Source organism: Phyllobates terribilis, unplaced genomic scaffold (genome assembly GCF_046119375.1).
Source record: "Phyllobates terribilis strain yellow unplaced genomic scaffold, ASM4611937v1 Scaffold_12__6_contigs__length_324123572, whole genome shotgun sequence".
Classification (NCBI taxonomy): domain Eukaryota; kingdom Metazoa; phylum Chordata; class Amphibia; order Anura; family Dendrobatidae; genus Phyllobates; species Phyllobates terribilis.
This window is the reverse complement of record NW_027362772.1, coordinates 8,547,261-8,568,623: the sequence shown is the minus strand read 5'-3', so window position 1 is coordinate 8,568,623 and position 21,363 is coordinate 8,547,261. Positions and strand designations below refer to the sequence as shown.

The 21,363-nt window shown below is 43.9% G+C and overlaps 1 protein-coding gene across 1 annotated transcript in view; it reads right to left on the bottom strand.

Annotated features, from left to right (window-relative positions):
* The window catches only part of LOC141171879 (uncharacterized), a 307,194-nt gene that overhangs the window by 109,010 nt on the left and 176,821 nt on the right, over window positions 1-21,363 (bottom strand). The gene's annotated exons all lie outside the window — the stretch shown is intronic.

Genomic DNA, 21,363 nt, shown 5'->3' with positions numbered 1-21,363 from the left:
CAATGTTGTAAAAAAGGATTTGGGACCTGGCACCGCACTATGCTGTAGCATATAACTGAATTTTGGCAGCAGTATCATCTTGATTAGATTTATGCAGCCTGGCACCAATAGAGGTAGCTTCCCCCATAGATTAAATTTTTGTTTAGCACAATATAATAGAGGCAGAATATTAGTGGGAAGACCCCTTTTACTATGTCAATGAATATTGATCCCTAAGTATTTAAAATGTATAACCACTGACAAATTTGACAAGGAATCTAGTTGGGCATTAAACTCCCTGGAGAAGGGCAACAGCGCCAACTTGTTACAGTTTATGGTGAGTCCAGAAAATCTCCCAAATTTTTATATAGTAGCTATAACCTGGGGCAAAAGTATCCTGATAAGTGATGAGCGAACATGCTCGCTACTGCTCAGTACTCGACGGAGCATCACTGTGCTCAACGAGCTTGGCACTCAGCGAGTATTTCCGGGTTGCTTGGGGGGGAACTCGGGTCCCCTCCCTGCATGTTTGGCGCTCTTTAGAGAGCCAATGAACATGCAGGGATTGCCTGCAATGCACTGTAATGCCATAGCCATGTTGGTTGTGGGCATTACACTGATTGGCTGGCTGCACAGCATCATCAGGTGTATATAAGACCGGGCGCCGCCATGCTCGTCACAGTCACTCCGGAACCAGACAGAGTAGGGAGAGGTGCTGCTGCGTCAGGGAGAGATTTATTTCTTCATAGTTAGTATAGGTATTCCACCACATACATATATATATACAGTACAGACCAAAAGTTTGGACAGACCTTCTCATTTAAAGATTTTTCTGTATTTTCATGACTATGAAAATTGTACATTCACACTGAAGACATCAAAACTATGAATTAACACATGTGGAATTATATACTTAACAAAAAAGTGTGAAACAACTGAAAATATGTCTTATATTCTAGGTTCTTCAAAGTAGCCACCTTTTGCTTTGATGACTGCTTTGCACGCTCTTGGCATTCTCTTGATGAGCTTCAAGAGGTAGTCACCGGAAATGGTTTTCACTTCACAGGTGTGCCCTGTCAGGTTTAATAACTGGGATTTCTTGTCTTATAAATGGGGTTGGAACCATCAGTTGTGTTGTGCAGAAGTCTGGTGAATACACAGCTGATAGTCCTACTGAACAGACTGTTAGAATTTGTATTATGGCAAGAAAAAAGCAGCTAAGTAAAGAAAAACGAGTGGCCATCATTACTTTAAGAAATGAAGGTCAGTCAGTGTGAAAAATTGGGCAAACTTTGAAAGTGTCCCCAAGTGCAGTTGCAAAAACCATCAAGCGCTACAAAGAAACTGGCTCACATGAGGACCGCCCCAGGAAAGGAAGACCAAGAGTCACCTCTGTTTCTGAGGATAAGTTTATCCGAGTCACCAGCCTCAGAAATCGCAGGTTAACAGCAGCTCAGATTAGAGACCTGGTCAATGCCACACAGAGTTCTAGCAGCAGACACATTTCTTCAACAACTGTTAAGAGGAGACTTTGTGCAGCAGGCCTTCATGGTAAAATAGCTGCTAGGAAACCACTGCTAAGGACAGGCAACAAGCAGAAGAGACTTGTTTGGGCTAAAGAACATAAGGAATAGACATTAGACCAGTGGAAATCTGTGCTTTGGTCTCATGAGTCCAAATTTGAGATCTTTGGTTCCAACCACCGCGTCTTTGTGCGACGCAGAAAAGGTGAACGGATGGACTCTACATGCCTGGTTCCCATCGTGAAGCATGGAGGAGGAGGTGTGATGGTGTGGGGGTGCTTTGCTGGTGACACTGTTGGGGATTTATTCAAAATTGAAGGCATACTGAACCAGCATGGCAACCACACATCTTGCAGCGGCATGCTATTCCATCCGGTTGGCGTTAGTTGGACCATCATTTATTTTTCAACAGGACAATGACCCCAAACACACCTCCAGGCTGTGTAAGGGCTATTTGACCAAGAAGGAGAGTGATGGGGTGCTACGCCAGATGACCTGGCCTCCACAGTCACCAGACCTGAACCCAACCGAGATGTTTTGGGGTGAGCTGGACCGCAGAGTGAAGGCAAAAGGGCCAACAAGTGCTAAGCATCTCTGGGAACTCCTTCAAGATTGTTGGAAGACCATTTCCAGTGACTACCTCTTGAAGCTCATCAAGAGAATGCCAAAAGTGTGCAAAGCAGTCATCAAAGCAAAAGGTGGCTACTTTGAAGAACCTAGAATATAAGACATATTTTCAGTTGTTTCACACTTTTTTGTCAAGTATATAATTCCACATGTGGTAATTCATAGTTTTGATGCCTTCAGTGTGAATGTACAATTTTCACAGTCATGAAAATACAGAAAAATCTTTAAATGAGAAGATGTGTCCAAACTTTTGGTCTGTACTGTATATATATATATATATACATACATACATACATACATATATACACACTGCTCAAAAAAATAAAGGGAACACTTAAACAGCAGAATATAACTCCAAGTAAATCAAACTTCTGTGAAATCAAACTGTCCACTTAGGAAGCAACACTGATTGACAATCAATTTCACATGCTGTTGTACAAATGGAATAGACAATAGATGGAAATTATTGGCAATTATCAAGACACACTCAATAAAGGAGTGGTTCTGCAGGTGGGGACCACAGACCACATCTCAGTACCAATGCTTTCTGGCTGATGTCTGGGTCACTTTTGAATGTTGGTTGTGCTTTCACACTCGTGGTAGCATGAGACGGACTCTACAACCCACAGAAGTTGCTCAAGTAGTGCAGCTCATCCAGGATGGCACATCAATGCGAGCTGTGGCAAGAAGGTTTGCTATGTCTATCAGCGTAGTGTCCAGAGGCTGGAGGCGCTACCAGAAGACAGGCCAGTACAACAGGAGACGTGGAGGGGGCCGTAGGAGGGCAACAACCCAGCAGCAGGACCGCTACCTCCGCCTTTGTGCAAGGAGGAACAGGAGGAGCACTGCCAGAGCCCTGCAAAATGACTTCCAGCAGGCAACAAATGTGCATGTGTCTGCACAAACGGTAAGAAATCTACTCCATGAGGGTGGTATGAGGGCCCAATGCCCACAGTTGAGGGTTGTGCTCACAGCCCAACACCGTGCAGGATGATGGCATTTGCCACAGAACACCAGGATTGGCAAAGTCGCCACTGGCGCCCTGTGCTCTTCACAGATAAAAACAGGTTCACACTGAACACATGTGACAGACGTGACAGTCTGGAAACACCATGGAGAGCGATATGCTGCCTGCAACATCCTTCAGCATGACCGGTTTGGCAGTGGGTCAGTAATGGTGTGGGGTGGCATTTTTTTGGAGGGCCGCACAGCCCTCCATGTGCTCGCCAGAGGTAGCCTGACTGCCATTAGGTACCGAGATAAGATCCTCAGACCCCTTCTGAGACCATATGCTGATGCGGTTGGCCCTGGGTTCCTCCTAATGCAGGACAATGCCAGACCTCCATGTGGCTGGAGTGTGTCAGCAGTTCCTGCAAGATGAAGGCATTGAAGCTATGGACTGGCCCGCCCGTTCCCCAGACCAGAGTCCAATTGAGCACATCTGGGACATCATGTCTCACTCCATCCACCAACCTCATCAGGAGCATGCCCGGGCGTTGTAGGGAGGTCATACAGGCACGTGGAGGCCACACACAATATTGAGCCTCATTTTGACTTGTTTTAAGGACATTACATCAAAGTTGGATCAGCCTGTAGTGTGTTTTTCCACTTTAATTTTGGGGGTGACTCCAAATTCAGGCCTCCATTGGTTAATAAATTAGATTTCCATTGATGATTTGTGTGTGATTTTGTTGTCTGCACATTCAACTTTGTACAGAACAAAGTATTCAATGAGAAGATTTCATTCATTCAGATCTAGGATGTGTTATTTGAGTGTTCCCTTTATTTTTTTGAGCAGTGCATATATATATCCATCTGAACTAACAGTATTTCTGAGGACTAATCCAGCTGCATATATTCAGTGGTGATAGCAGGAATTAGGCAGGCAGGCAGTGTATGTGGCAGACTGCAGTGCATATAGTGCAAGAGGATAAATTGAACGTTCCTGCTGCTGCTGTTCTTACAGATATTTGTAGACATAGCCCCAGATATCAGGGGCCAAGGAAATTTTTTTTTTATCTTAATCCTGGTTATTTGCTTAAAAGCAATCCAGAGTATGCCATTTTTCTGCTCCCTTTGCTTGTTCTTACTGCAGAATAAAGCCAGATATGTTCCATATTTCAGTGATAAAAATCCAGAAATTTAAACTGAACGTGGAAAATATTGGCCTCCTTTTCCATTCTGTTGCAGTGTGTCGGTCAAGCTATTCACACTAGGTGTCTGTGAAGAATATTATTAGCAAAATTACAGGCCTACTATTTAAAACCGTGGTTCTCTGTCAGACATAACACCTATAACTGCGTTCCAAAATCAGCCATTTCTCGTGAACGTGAAAAATATTGTCCTCCATTAAAAATGGCCAAGGTGCGAGGTCAAGGGACAGGGAAGTGGACGTGATGGTGATGGTGCATGCAGAGGACGTGGCTGTGGGCAAGCTGAAATTGTGCCACAACAAACATCCACATCTTGTCACTCGACCTTCCTGTCCCAATTCCTAGGGGACCGCAGAACACCACTATTGAACACAAAGCAGTCTCAAAAGGTTATTGGTTGGATAGCCTACAATGCTTCCAGTCACTTAGCCACCACCACCACCCTGTCTTCCACACGGTCAAGTCTCAGTAGCCGTGAGTCGGCACCGCATATTCCTCACCCTGATCCTCCTTCCTCCGACCATGCCGAGTGCCCGGAGACAACTGATCCCACACTTGGACACTCAGAAGAGCTGTCCACTTTTCCATTTGTAGATTCGGACTCTTGCCCGACCAGCTTCAAGCGAGTCAAAAGGAGAACGCGTGTAGCGATGCCCAAATATTGGAGCAGCCATGGTCACACGAAGGCGACGATGGAAAAGTGCAATTACTGTCGCAAGAGGTGGATGATGATGAGACACAATTGCCAGAAAGTCAGGAGGATCAGGGTGCAGAAGTGGAAGACGAGGTTGTGGATGATATAGTAGCCGAACCAACCTGGCAGGGGGACATACAGAGCGAGGACCGCAGCACACAGGCGGAGGGAGGAATAGTACCACACCAGGCAGGAAGAAGCAATGTGGTGGCCGCAGACACAAGGCGAGAAAGCGTTCCTCGTAACGCCAACACGACGGAAGTTGCCAAGACGGAAGTTGCCAGTACAACTGTTAAGTGTTACCGAGTCTAGTTATTTTTTAAAGACTCAGCAGATAACCGGGGAAAGGCCATTTGCACCACAGGCCAGGCCAGCATCATCAAGGGTAGCAAAACTAGCAGCCTGACCACCACCAGCATGATCAGGCACATAATAGCAAAGCACCCGAATAAGTGCGCCAAACCCCAGGGTCCAGCAACAGTGTCTGCGGGTGACACCACTGCTTGTTCCGCTGTTGCGCGTGCATGCCAATCCATGGCGCATGCGAAGATGCCTCCCGCCTTGCACCTGTCTTTCAACACTCAACTAGCACCATCAGCAAGCACGTCCACGCCCTTGTCACAGCGCAGCGTTCAGCTGTCCCTACCCCAGTCCTTGGAACGCAAGCGCAAATATGCACCCAATGCCCCACAGGCCACACTACTAAATATTCACACATTTTGCGAATGCTTGCGCTCGAAATGTTGCCTTTTAGGCTTGTGGAGACGGAAGCTTTCCGCAACCTGATGGTGGCGGCCATCCCTCGATACTCAGTCCCGAGCCGCTACTATTTCTCCCGGTGTGCCGTCCCCGCATTACACGAGCACGTGTCCCACAACATTAAACGTGCCCTCAACAACATAGTTACTGGGAAAGTCAACTTAACCACCGACACGTGGAAAAGTGCTTGTTGGCAGGGATGGTACATCTCACTGATGGCACACTGGGTAAATATAGTGGAATCTGGGACCCAGTTGGACCTTGGGAAGGAACACCTCCTCCCAACACCGTGGATTGCGGGCCCTGGGTCAATCAGAGTTGCTCCCACATTCTACAGCTCCTGCACCTCCTCCTCCTCCTCTTCAGCCTCCATCTCCAAAATGACCACATTAGTTGCAAGCTGGAAGCACTGCCTCAGCCAAGCAGCAACAGGCTGTGCTGAAGCTAATATGCTTAGGTGACAAACCACACAATGCTGAAGAGTTGTGGACAGCTCTGAAAGAGCAGGCAGATCTGTGGCTGACATCACTGACCCTACAGCCAGGCATGGTCCTGTGTGACCATGGCCGGAACCTAGTGGTGGCTCTGAGGCGAGGCGGGCTCACACACATACCATGCTGGCCCATGTGATTAGCATTGTGGTTCAGCTGCTTCTCAAAACCTACCAGATCTGTCGGATCTGCTTGTCAAAGTAGGCCGCCTGTGTGCCCATTTTAGAAAGTCAGCTACAGCTTCCCCCGCTCTTGTCGTGCTTCAGCAGCGTTTGCAGCTTCCAGCTCACCGACTGATCTGCGATGTCTCCACGCATTGAAACTCTACATTGCAGACGTTGGGAAGGATTTGTAAGCAGAAAAGGGCAGATGATGACTACCAGCATCAACAAGGCCATCAGTATTCAGGTCATACTTCGCACATAAAACCTCAGGAGTGGACATGGATGTATGACATTTGTACCATCCTCCAAAACTTTGAAGACTCCACCAAGATGGTGAGCGGTGATGACGCCATAATTAGCGTCACCATACCACTTCTCTGTCTTCTGAAATGCTCTCTGCTCACAATTAAAGAGGATGTATTGTAGGCGGAGCACAATGAGATGGAGCAATGAACCATACAGGGTGGTTCCACATAGCCCAGCCTCATCCCAATGTGGATTGGGTGACAATGATGAAGAGGAGGAGGAGGAAGAACATGAGCTAGTTTCCTGTGCTATAGCCGGTACTACATGCACAACTGTCATACCGTCTGTTCAGCGTGGGTGGCCTGAGGAAAGGGAGGAGAAGGAAGAGGAGGAGAGCATGGTTAATCATCCTCTTTGTGAGGACACGGAAGTCTTGCCTCTTTGCAATCTGGCACACATGGCTGAGTTTATGTTATGCTGCCTTTCCCGTGACCCTCGCATAGTCCAAATTTTGGGTGACAGTCATTACTGGTTGGTGACACTTCTAGACCCACGCTACAAAGAGAACTTTCTGTCTCTTATTCCCTTGCAGGACAGGCCTAATAAAATGGGATAGTACAAGAAGGCCCTTGTTGCGGAATTAATAAAAAAAATTCCCATCTGAAAACGCTGGCGGCAGAGGTCACAGTTCGTTGGACAACCAAGGAGTACAGGCGAGAGAGACACAAATGCAATCCAGCAGAGGCAGGGGAACACTGTCAAAGTTCTGGGACAGTTTTCTGAGACCCTCCCATCGCACAGGCCCTGAGGCGCGGGGTATTCTCCCAAAGAAGGAAAAGTTTCGGAAGATGGTGAGGGAGTACCTTGCCGACCGTACCAACGTGATTCCTCTGTGCCTTATAATTATTGGGTATCCAAGCTGGACACGTGGCATGAACTGGCTCTTTACGCCTTGGAAGTCCTGGCCTACCCTGCCGTTAGCGTTTTGTCAGAGCGGGTTTTTAGCGCCGCTGGTGGAATTATAACTGATAGGCGCATCCGCCTGTCAACTGAAAATGCTGACGAGCTGCCTCTTATAAAAATGAACAAGGGCTGGATTGGGCCAGACTTCTCAACACCACCGAATGATAGCAGTGTAACAAACTCAAATACAGTGTCTTTTTTTTTGGGAGGTCTAACTCTATTCCCATGCACCTCCGTCTTCACACCCAGACATGGGTATAAGCTTCCTGGTTTTGTCTATTTGCTCTTGTCCTCCTCCTTCTCCGCATCCTCATCCTCTACCACCATATCACCACCATATGTACCATATCAACATATCTACGTCTCTTGCAAGGGGCATTGGAGTTCCTCCAAATTTTTGGCAGCCGTGGCTTCACTGCATAGGCAAACCGTATGGGGAACAACACTTCCTAATAATGGGAGCATTTTTTGCAGGAGGCCCTCTGACCTCTATGTCTCTTGCAAGGGGCATTGGAGTTCCTCCAAATTTTTGGCAATCCGTTGCTTCACTGCATAGGCAAACAATATGGGAGACACACTTCCTAATAATGGGAACATTGTTTTCAGGAGGCCCTCCGACCTCTACGTCTCTTGCGAGGGGCATTGGAGTTCCTCCAAATTTTTGGCAGCCGTTGCAGTCACTGCATACGCAATAACAGTATAGGAGACCCACTCGTTAATAATGGGAATAAAGCATAGCTGACTGCTGGCCCTTTAAGTATAGTAAGGGCAGCCTGATGGCCCTATAAAAATAGTCTTTGTGACTTTCAGAGTCCCTCCTTCATAAAGGATGTGTCTGATGATGTGTCACACACCACATGGCCAGATAAGGTAGTAAAATGTTAAAATGACATTTACTGGTAAATGTTTTTTCATCGTTGAAAACAATGCAAAAGTGCAAAAATGCATCAAAAACGCCATGTGTGAACATAGCCCAAGGTGTGGAGGAGCATTTTTGTTTTTGGTTATTTATTTTGCCTTATATACAAGTCATTACCCTGGAAAGGATGTTCCTTAACATATTTCCTAGGAAAATCCATTTTGGCTTCATTTTTGTATGTTTTATTGTGAGTCTGTAAAAGTGGCGCAATACTCTGACAACGTTGTTGACAGCAGTGACCTGGGAGTCAGAAATGCTTCCAGGGGTCTTCCAATGCTGTTCCCATGTAATTTGAGCACTGTTCCTATCGATTTGGGGAATTTTTAGTCCCTCTGCATACCGCCGGGGGGAGTCGCCGGAAAAACGCTCGAGTTTCCCATAGACTTACATTGGGCTCGTTACTCGGGCAGAGCACTCGAGCATTCGAATTTGCTCGACTAGAATAACGAGTACCTGAGCATTTTAGTGCTCGCTCATCACTAATCCTGATCCATAAAAATAACTATGTCTTGTATAGCCCAATGATATCTGTCTGGTTAGCTATCAATATGCCTTTAATTGGTGGTGCCGAGCGTATTCCGATAGCCAGTGGCTCAATGAACCAGGAAAGAGAGGACAGCCCTGGTGAGTCCCCGTTTCTAGTGAGATGGATGAAGATGGAAGGTCATTTACTACTAGTTTGGTGTCACGCCAGGTGTGGGAAAGACTTAGTGCAACACAGAGAAAAGAGGGAAAGTGAGCCCAGACACTAGGAAAAAGGGGGGGGTGGGAACCTCATAGTCTAGTGTCACCCTGTCTCAACTATCATCCCTATATTGCCTCCTCAGCAATCGCCGCACGCGTGCCTCATCCTGTCTTTCCCTGGCGTATGGCTAACGCTAGGGATCGAAGTAGATGAGCACTAGTTGATTTCCTCTAAACTCTATAGGCAACAAGGGTAGACAAAAAGGGGAAGAAAGCTTAGCTTTAGACGACTCCAGACAAATGCGAACTCGGCCTCAAACTCCAGAGAGGATGAAGCACTGCTCTTGCTAAGCCTTCACAAGTAGAAATGAACATAGCCGGCACCTCCCTCTCAGACACACCAGGAATATATACACTCAGGCCAGGGAGCTGATTACCAGAGGGAGGTAGCCGTTAGGTCCTAGAGACAGCCTCTCATCTTAGGAAATGTCTGTACTGCGAAACGTAGAGATCGCCTGCAACCAACTGCAGGGCGACCGTCTGTCACCTCTGATACACCCGTGACATTTGGCTTTGGGGGTTACATATAGGATATGTATACAGTTACGGAACTTTGGGCCAAATCCAAACTTTTGAAGCCGTGTTGCCAGGAATGACCACTCTACTGAATCAAATGCCTTGATGGCGTCTAATGAAGCTAGTGCCCAGTTGTTATCAGCTTGTGTGGTACTATATTGAACTACAGGCTGTACCCTTCTAATATTAATAGAAGTTTTTCGCCAGGCATGAATCCAGTCTGGTCTGGATGTATTAAATCTAGAATCACTGTATTGAGTTTCATAGCTAAAATCTTGGTAAAAATGTTATAAATCAACATTAACTAAAGAAATAGATCTGTAAGATCCACAGTCTAAAGGATCTTTCCCTTCTTTTAACAAAACAATATTAGCTTCGTAAAAGGACGTGAGTAATGAATGACTCACAGAGGGACATCTGTGAAAAAACCTCTATGAAAGTGGAGAGTTAAAAGCTTTAGGTATCTGATATATAATTTCAATGGCAGCCCATCCGGGCCGGGTGCTTTACCGGAGGCCATATCGCTCATGGCTGTGCTGATTTCTTCTAAGGTGATATCAGCATCTACTGATTCTCACTTACATTGGGGAAGTCTAGATCTGCTAGGTATGAAAGGCAGTTGACTGTGTTTACGGGGCATTTGGACTTGTATAGAGATTCGTAGTAATCTTGAAAACAATGAGTGATGCCCTCTGCTGATGTAATTACCGAGCCATCCGTGACACGAACCTTAAGGATAGCATTAGATTGATTTCCCAATTCAAAGTAAGATTGCCGAGTAAAAAATAACTTACACTTAGACTTAGTGTCCATATGCTCTGTATATAAACGTTGGAGTTGTAACCATTTCCCTTTATTTGCCTCTGAGGGGTTTGGATATATTGGCACGTTCTGCCTCCCTCAACTTGGATTCTATTTCCATGTCCTCTCTGGATGTCACTTTTTTATATAAGAAATGGTAGAGGACAAGCAACCACTAAGATATGGCTTCAATGTGTCCCAAAATAGATTAATATCGTGAGTAGGTTCATGTGCCGCCACAAAGCATTCTAGTTGGTCAGGAATTTTATCATTAGGGCCTATGAGGGACAGCCAAAAGGAGTTAAGCTTCCAAGGAGGCCTATGTTCTACTTGAACTGCTGCAAGTGTAAGTGTTACTGGGCTGTGATCATATATCCCTTCCTGTCCGAGCTCCACCTTCTCCATCAGAGTAGCTACTCCAACAGTGCCAAAGATATTATCTATTCGAGGCAGAATATGCCTCACCAAAGAATGGCATGTAAATTTCAGAGTATCTGGGTGAGAAGCACACCGTAAATCAATCCAGCCATTGCCTTCCATATATGACGATAAAGTGGTGGTATGGTGTCTAACCACTGGGGTTGTTCCTCCCATTCTGAATCACTCATACATATAACATGAGCATCTAGGTAGCTTAAGGAGAAACTCATCGCCTGCTTAATCATCTTTTTATTAGCTGGGAGAGGGGTATATAAACACATTATGACATGTTCCTTGGGAGTTTATTTAAGTAGCAGGATAGGAAATGTTTCTGCACTCTCCGGAATACGACACAAATATTGAGAAATAAAATTGGAGGCTTATTGTCAACGCGTTTCAGAGTCCACTGACTCCTTCTTTAGGACAACCATAAGTACAGGTTTTATGCATGGTTGTCCTAAAGAACGAGGCAGTGGACTCTGAAACGCGTTGACAATAAACCTATTTTATTTCCCAATATTTGTGTTGTATTCCAGAGAGCACAGAAATACTTCCTATCCAGATACTTAAATCTACTGTCTCATGGAAGGAGGAGACTTAATAGCTGTCTACAAATATGTCAAGGGCTGTCACATTGTAGAAGGATCATCTTTATTCTCATTTGCACAAGGAAAGACTAGAAGCAATGGGATGAAACTAAATGGGAGGAGACACAGATTAGATATTAGAAAAAACTTTTTGACAGTTAGGGTGATTAATGAGTGGAACAGGCTGCCACGAGAGGTGGTGAGTTCCCCTTCAATGGACGTCTTCAAACAGAGGCTGGACAGACATCTGTCTGAGATGATCTAATGAATCCTGCTTTGAGCAGGGGGTTGGACTAGATGACCCAGGAGGTCCCCTCCAACTCTACCATTCTATGATTCTATGGAAGCTGCTGCATCTGGTTCTCAGGCTCTATAAGTGTTGTGTCTCACACAACCACATAAGGTGAGCTGTTCTACTTAGAATTATCAACCTCTTTAACGTGGATAAGACCCTATGGTGCTCTTGCATTTCTTTGGAGTCTATTGATGCATATATAAAAACAAAATGGCCTTCCGGATCCCTACATGTTACCTTCGCTTCCCACCTGACCGATTTGTGTACCAGTAATGTAACCCCCCTAGAATAGCTGTGTCCATAATGGTAGTTCCCTTTGCACCACTCCACAGGCTCTGTGCTTCCTTGGAGCAATTTTCCACCACGTTACCAGCAAATTCAGAGCCAAATCGTTTCCAAGTACTAGAGAGATTATTGTATTCCTTTATTCATCCAAATGCATCATTAAAGCAATATTTCGACCAGCAAGTGGCCTTTTTCAAGCATAAACAAAATGGCAGATGAAGCTTCATGAAAGCGGTCTGAAACATTGCTTTTATGATGCATTTGGATGAATAAAGGAAAACAATCATCTCTCTAGTGCCTTGGAAACGATTTGCCCCTAGAATAGCTGGTATGGAAGGAGTGGACCGCCCATTGAACCCAGGGTTTTTTCAATCACCTTGCCGAATCCAGGGTGAGGTGTGTCTCTACCAGACTTATTATATGGGGTTAGTGTTTCTTAATTTGTGAAAAAACTTTCATCCTCTTACCAGGGTAACCGAGACCCCTTACGCTCCAAGACAGAAATCTTAGATGGGAAGCCATAGGACTGTGAAAAAAATCAAATAAAGCAAAAGCATAGGGCTGCATCACAATACATAACAACATTGTCATAAAATACATGAAATAGCCACCTTGGTCCCTGTCGGTTACTGTACGACAATACTTTCCGTAAAGAGCTATTCGTTCATTCTGAATTAGTAGCGTAGCTACCAGGGGGCGGTGACCCCGGGCCCCACGTTCTCAGGGGCCCACCAGGAGCTACGCTATTGTAACTGTATAGGCAGAGCAGGGAGACTCCACTGCCCGGTGGCTGCTATGGGGCCCTTGAGCAGGAAGAGGGCCCCCGGTGCCAGCATCAGGCCGTTCCCGCCCATCACCGCAAGTTTAGTGATGAGAGCGGGAGTGCGACAACGCTCCCGCTCCCATCAGTCCCCTCTGCGTCTGACGTCACTGACGTCATCACTTGGCTCCCGGCCCATTGTTCTGAAGATGTGCGGGCGCTCGTAGTAGCGGGGGAACGAGGAGGAGAGGTGAATATTGTGTTTATTTTTTTCCTATGGGGGGATGCTACAGACTCTGCCTATGGGGGGATTATACTACAGACACGGCCAACGGGGGGATTATGCTACAGACTCTGCCTATGGAGGGATTATACTATAGACTCTGCCAATGGGGGGATTATACTATAGACTCTGCCTATGGGGGGAAATATCCTACAGACTCTGCCTATGGGGGGAATATCCTACAGAATCTGCCTATGGGGGGGATTATGCTACAGACTCTGCCTATGGGGGGATCATTATACTATATTGAGGACTATCTGGTGCATTATACTATATGTAAGCTATATATACAGTGTGGGGATTACAGTTAGGGTCATACAGTGTGGAAGATAATGTGGGGTCTTTGTATAGTGTAGGGGCCATCATACGGTGTGGGAGATAATGTGGGGTCTTTGCACAGTGTGGGGGCCATCATACAGTGTGGGAGATATTGTGGGGTGTTTGTATAGTGTGGGGACCATCATACAGTGTGGGAGATAATGGGGCGTTTGTATGGTGTGGGGGCCATCATACAGTGAGAGAGATAATGTGGGGTCTTTGCACAGTGTTTAGATACAAATGAGAAGATTGTGCACAGGGGAGACACTTGATCCGTATATCCTTCATACTGAAATATGAAACATAATACTTATACTAGTATACATACCTTTGGTGTCCTAATGTGGTCATGAAAGCGGAGCGCTTCTCAGAGCATTCCTGTTATGCAAGATGCAAGACACGTTGGTCTCTGCCTTATGTGGACTAAGGCTGTTAGATAGCCCCACTTCTCTCCATTTGAGAGAAATGTCAAGATTGTTAAGTTGGTTGTTTATGGTTGTTTTTAACTTCTTCCACCATGTTTTTCTTTTCCACCCCTCCCCTTTGTTTTTTTTCTTATCTCTTTATTTGCCAATTTATTTATCTTACATCACATTCAAAAGTGCTTATAGACATATTGTTAAGGTACAACATCTTATTACACACACAAGAATATCACTATGACATTAATATTAGATGTGATAGCGTGGAATGTCCGGTTGATGGGGGAAGCCACTAAGAGATGTGCGGTTTTTTACATATTTAAAACAGTTCCATCCAGCTATACTATGTATTTCTGAAACACATATGGTAAAAGATAGGGTGCACTTAATGCATAAGCGAGAAATTGCCTATGAATATCACTTTTATGTCTTTTCAGTGTCATGTTCCTCGTAAATACCTGAAGATTTAAAAACAGATCAAAGTCTTTGGGTTTGTTTGTGGCACAAAAGCAAAGTCCTTTTGATAATATTAATTTCTCATCATTTTATAAAAGGCAGTCTGACAGATTAAAAATATTTGTGAGTATTATTGTTTGGGGCTTGGGGTAGGTTTATTTTCCATTTTTTCTTCCTCCTTGCGTTCCTCTAGTAGGTTTTTTCTTTTCCCTGGTTTGGGGAAGAAGTATTGGTTAATTGCCCTTTCTTAGGAGACACAGCCCAAGGAAAAAAAAGGTACCAGACCTTTAGTACCAGTTGTGGTATTGTCCACTGTCAGGGAAATATTAATATCAGGAAAATGTTCTCCCACATCTGCCTGACATAGATGTTCGCCCCCCTCCCTTATTCCCCTTCTGCTCAGCACAAAAGTCCCAATTAAAGCACGCCTGAGAAATAGCTTATGCAAACAAGCCAGCCAAGGAGTGTTATAACTTCGTTAGGAAGCAAGCATCTTGTCTCTGAAAGACGCAGGAGGTAATTAAAATGCTGACTTGCACTAATTTGCTTGTAACCATGAGGCTGCTTCCCGAGCTTCAAAGGGAAATTTGCAGACGATCTGACTCCGATATGAACTATGAAATATTGTGAGTTCCATACGTCCGACAGTAATGGGACCCATATGTGTACTGATCAAATCAGCCCAGGAATGTATATGTAGTTTTCCAGGGCTGTAAGCAAAATCAGGGAGCTGTAGCGCAAAAACACCAGAATAGCAGACTGCAGCTATGTGATGTGTGGTCTCTAAATGAAGATAAAATCATAAGGGAAAAAATGGCGTAGTTTGCAAGCTTCTGCGATCAACGAGCGATGAGCTATTGCAGAAGTTAGCGTTTTTAATAAAAATGTACAGGCTGGAGATCGGCCCACATGATGTCACCACCAGGGGCATGTAGCCAGATCTCCCCTTAGGTATAAGAGAATCCATGGAGAAGACAGGAGCACTCATTGCCAGGGGGGAATAAGAATTATAAGCAACGGGTCCTGTTCAATTATAGCACAATCCAGCTGGGGAATCCCTCCTCCACCTATATTGAATCATCTCCGCGATCGTATAGTGTAAGTTAACTTCTTTCATCCTATTTATTTTATGGAACTGCGTATGTATTTTAATGTCTCCTTTGTAACATCCTTATGTATATATTTTTCCTAAACACTGCCTCCCTTTTGGATTAAACATAAAATTTAATAGTTCTGTTTCTTTTGTTCTGTAATCGTTCCCTTCCACCGAAGCCATATACGCTACCAAAAGGCAGGCGTCAGGCCAGGCCTGTATTATATTTCAAACTCGGCCGGTGGTGGCAGAGAATAATAATTGGGCTATCGTGAAGCTGACAGTGACTGTACGGAGGGCGTTAAACACGGATTCCAGGCTTTGAAATCCCCGAGGTGTGACGCCATACGCTCATTGGTCGCTTACAGATACCTACGTAGAGTAGTCTGGATCGTGTGCTCGCAACTACAGACGAAATACGGACAGCGTGACGGCACAGTGAGATATTGCGTGATCTCCTCGGTGTCGTCCCTCTGTGTGTGTTGAAATTCCTGACATCCACTATTATAATATTGCTTGTTTTTTTAGTAGAGGAAACAAGGTCTGATGTAGTGTCATATATTGAGAGGTCCAGTAGTGGAGTAGAAATGGGATCTGAGAATTCGAGTAGAACAAGAGATTAAATTTCATTAGGTGAAATTAGACTTATATTTCATTTATTGACACTAGTTGTCTTTATTTTATTTTTACTTAGACGAGCTCTTTCCCTTTCTTCATTGAGTCTATTTATTTGTAGTCTAATGTTGTCAAGATGTTTTTTTGCATTAAGAACCAAAATGAAGGTAGAGGTTTTCCACTCAGAGGATGGAAGTAGTATATTTGAATTTTGTATAAGAGGAGTGTTTGTCAAATCTGTGCTCCTGCCCACAGTACTTTTTGTAGATTCAACTGTTGCAATTGATAAAGGTTTAATTCTATTTGGTAGGACTTTCTCAATTATTTTGTTATTTGTTATCTTCGGTTCGATCTTATTATTTGCAATATGTTTTTATTTGTATCAGTACATTCATTAGCCTTGTCCTTTAATTGTATAGGTAGAGAATTTTTAGATTTTGTTATGTCACTCGGGGCACACTTTGTGTTTCTTTCTTTTTTATAGTACGATAATCCCTGCCTCAATGCAGTTTTTTCGATTTTTTTCATTATTGCTCCATTTTTTAATTGTAATATGGATGTGATAGTGTTGTAATTAATTTTTTTATACTATGGATGAGATTCAAACCTTAATAGGTCCTTGTGACAAAACAGCTTTTTATCTTAATCAGCCAGAAGTCTAGATTTGTTCAGCCAAGAGAAATACACTATTGAGTTTGTGTTGACTTGTGAGTGTATTTCTGTGGCTGGTCAAGAAGGAGATAAGATTATGTGAATGTGACTTCTCTTGGTTTTTAAACAATGATGTTTGTTGCTATGCTAATTGCATATTGTACTAAAGCCATCTAGATGTAGATATACAAGAACCCACTGTTATACCAACTATATAAATTGATTAAATGCTCAAACAATGAGACATGAGCCCTGTGGAATAATACCTTCCCTAATCCTTGACCTGTGGATGCATACTTGAAAGGACAACTAACTATTTAAGGCACATATGCCTCTGTAGCAGTGAGAATTGAAAGAGAGAATCAAAAATCAGTCAGAGTCTTCAGGGCAAAAGCTTGGTAGCATGGCTTGATCCAGAGCGACACAGATTTGGATTCTACATTATTCCTGCCTAAGAGTATACGGCCCTGACTGGAAGGATACGGATCTGCTCCATTTACCATCAGAGAACCCATGGATACATTTTGGGAGACCAGGTTGGAATCATGAAGTTATCTGGCTCCATGTATATGTTGTTTGGGGCTGCCAGGTGGAACCCTCTAGTCGCCTGGAACCCATGGAAACTCCCAGACAGGCCAGGGTGGGACCCTTGGGTCTCCTGGTCTTGTACCTTGATGGACTGTCAGCTTCTTAAGCTTGCTGCTATCTCCGCTCTGTGGGGGCCCGCCAAAAGCGGGGTCCACTGGTTGAGGTAGTTGGCCCTGGAAGTCCCAAAGTCGCAGTTGTTCTATCCCTGGTGGGTCAGCGGAAGGGTGAAACTGTGTAATGTTGTACCATCTTGGGTATTTGCTGGGATTGTTCTGTTTAATGTCAGTTTAGTTGTTCAATAAAATGTTGGCACACTGCTTTACCCTCGCCCTGTGTTATCTGAGTAGTATTATGCCCACGGAAGACCCCAGGTCTTCACAGTCCTTAGCTAATGATAGGACTTTTTCAGTTGCAGTTTCAAACAATTATGTTCTCTTTTTATGTAAACATGTTAACACATAATGTGCATACAATTATTTAAATTAGAGTCTCATTCAAGTGTAAATGTATTGTCCTTAGAAAATGGAGAAGTATGTACCAACCTGAGGCCCCTCAGACATATTTTTTCATCCATATAAATAGTTAAAAACCGGACATCCAGACCAAAATGAAGTTCCTCTTTTAATGCATCTTTGAAGTGATCAAAGTTTTTTTTTCCTTTAAAACGTTTGTGTCCTCCTCACTGAATGAGTTTGTAGAACTGTCCATGTCCATAATGGATCCTCCTGTTTGTCCAATAGTTTGTAACATGAGCCGTTCCCTTGATGATAGTCGATTGTAAAAGTATTCCATGATGTAGATATAAAGATAATTCCCTCTGCAGCCAGGCTCTCCTTTGACAATTGCCAGACCCGGTGACGGTTCCAAGGTATTGCTTCTGTATCCAAGCCAAAACACGAGGGAGAAAGTAGCGCAAATAGGGTCTTATCCAACAAACATTTATGAGTATTTGTATCAGATTGTGCTAACCTGATCCGTATTCTTTTCTTTGGCATTTTAAGTCTGATGTTCAGCTGCTGCGGATCCATGGATTTGTCAAAACCGATGAATATCAGGATCTGGAGAAATTTGTGGATACTTCCCGCGCTGCTGGTTTATTGAAGACGTCAATTCAGAAAGGTTTATTAAATATAAAATAATTGAATATGAAACGTGCAGATCTGAGATTTTTTTTTACATCAATGAATCTGGCTCTTTGTCTCTGCACTTCTATAGAATAATCTGGAAAGATGGAGATTTTGGACCCATTGATTGTTACATCTGGGTGATCCCTTGCCTGCTGCAGGATAATATCTCTGTCCGTGTAAAACTTTAGCCAGCACAGGTCTTTGTGGAAGCCCAGGAGGAAGAGGACAGGTCGGCACCCTATGAGCTTGTTCTACAGCATATGGGGGGGGGGATAAGGTTTCAAGCCTGATTATTAATTTCAGCCAGTTTTGAAAGAATTCAGTAGGAAAGGAGCCTTCTATTTTTCCAGGCACACCAATAAGTGGTATATCATTGAGCCTTGACCTATTTTCAAGATCATCTGTTTCTGCCACCAGTGCTGATATTTGCTGTTCTCATTGCTTGTATCAGCTATCTGATCCTCAATGGCGCTGACTCTGACTTCCACTGCCCCTGCTCTATTTTCTGCAGTTTGTGTCATATACCTGCTATCTCATCTTTAAGACCACCAAAATGTACATTCAAAGCAGATAGAGCGAATTTACAATGTACCACTGCAATGAAAACATATTTTAAAGTAGCTTCCTCAGTCCTATTGGTGCAGATTAGGCCGTGGGGCAGTGAGTATTGTGCTAGATGCTCGGCAGGAGCTCCTACACCTGCTTGTTCACATATTTCATCAAGGTTGTTGTCCTCTTATTTGGTCTCCAGGGAGGATACACAAAAGTACTGCTACTTTCTGTGTGTGTGGGATAGTCGTGCAAGAGAATATTGCTACAAAAAAAGTGACTGGCCTCTCCGACATTCACTTCAGCAAGGGAGTAAACTGTCCTGCATCCAGAAGTTGATGACCCACCTAGGCAATGGTGGTAACAAAATCTTATCAAGTTGGGCATACAGTGGTGGCCAAAAGTATTGGCACCCCTGCAATTCTGTCAGATAATACTCCGTTTCTTTTTGAAAATGATTGCAATCACAAATTCTTTGGTATTTTTATCTTCATTTAATTTGTCTTCAATGAAAAAACACAAAAAGAATTGTCCTAAAGCCAAATTGGATATAATTCCACACCAAACCTAAAAAGGGGGTGGACAAAAGTATTGGCACCCTTTGAAAAATCATGTGATGCTTCTCTAATTCGTGTAATTAACAGCACCTGTAACTTACCTGTGGCACCTAACAGGTGTTGACAAGAACTAAATCACACTTGCAGCCAGTTAACATGGATTAAAGTTGACTTAACCTGTGTCCTTGTGTGTACCACATTGAGCATGGAGAAAAGAAAGAAGACCAAAGAACTGTCTGAGGACTTGAGAAACCAAATTGTGAGGCAGCATGAGCAATCTCAAGGCTACAAGTCCATCTCCAAAGCCCTGAATGTTCCTGTGTCTTCCGTGCATAGTGTCATCAAGAAGTTTAAAGCCCATGGCACTGTGGCTAACCACCCTAGATGTGGACGGAAAAGAAAAATTGACGAGAGATTTCAATGCAACATTGTGCGGATGGTGGATAAAGAACCTCAACTAACATCCAAACAAGTTCAAGCTGCCCTGCAGTCCGAGGGTACAACAGTGTCAACCCGTACTATCCATCGGCGTCTAAATGAAAAGGGACTGTATGGTAGGATACCCAGGAAGACCCCACTTCTTACCCCGAGACATAAAAAAGCCAGGCTGAAGTTTGCCAAAACTTACCTGAGAAAGCCTAAAACGTTTTGGAAGAATGTTCTCTGGTCAGATGAGACAAAAGTAGAGCTTTTTGGCAAAAAGCATCAACATAGAGTGTACAGGAAAAAAAAAGAGGAATTCAAAGAAAATAACACGGTCCCTACAGTCAAACATGGCGGAGGTTGCCTGATGTTTTGGGGTTACTTTGCTGCCTCTGGCACTGGACTGCTTGACCGTGTGCATGGCATTATGAAGTCTGAAGACTACCAACAAATTTTGCAGTATAATGTAGGGCCCAGTGTGAGAAAGCTGGGTCTCCCTCAGAGGTCATGGGCCTTCCAGCAGGACAATGACCCAAAACACACTTCCAAAGCACTATAAAATGGTTTGAGAGAAAGCACTGGAGACTTCTAAGGTGGCCAGCAATGAGTCCAGACCTGAATCCCATAGAACACCTGTGGAGAGATCTCAAAATGGCAGTTTGGAGAAGGCACCCTTCAAATATCAGGGACCTGGAGCAGTTTGCCAAAGAAGAATGGTCTACAATTCCAGCAGAGCATTGTAAGAAACTCATTGATGGTTACCGGAAGCGGTTGTTCGCAGTTATTTTGGCTAAAGGTTGTGCAACCAAGTATTAGGCTGAGGGTGCCAATACTTTTGTCTGGCCCATTTTTGGAGTTTTGTGTGAAATGATCAATGATTTGATTTTTGCTTCATTCTCTTTTGTGTTTTTTCCTTGCAAGCAAATTAAATGAAGATAATAAGACCAAAGAATTTGTGATTGCAATCATTTTCAGGAAGAAACTGAGTATTATCTGACAGAATTGCAGGGGTGCCAATACTTTTGGCCACCACTGTTATGAAGAACTTTGTAAAGGCAATGGATAAAAATGTAAAAGCATTCATGCATCTGATTGATAACTTTACAAGGTTAAGTGAAGCAAATATAGAACAAGGAGTCTCTATTGGACGTCAGATTCGTAAGCTTCTTCAAGATGAGGAGTTTCTTTGTTTGTTGCAGGGCAAGGAAAAGGCAGTATGGTCTACATTTGGATTTGTGGTAACTAACTTTTTGGGAAACTCATCAGCAGATACAATAACTTTGAAGAGTTGGTTTTATTTCTCCTCAAAACATATAAGGATCTTGGCTGTAACATGTCCTTAACGATTAATTTCT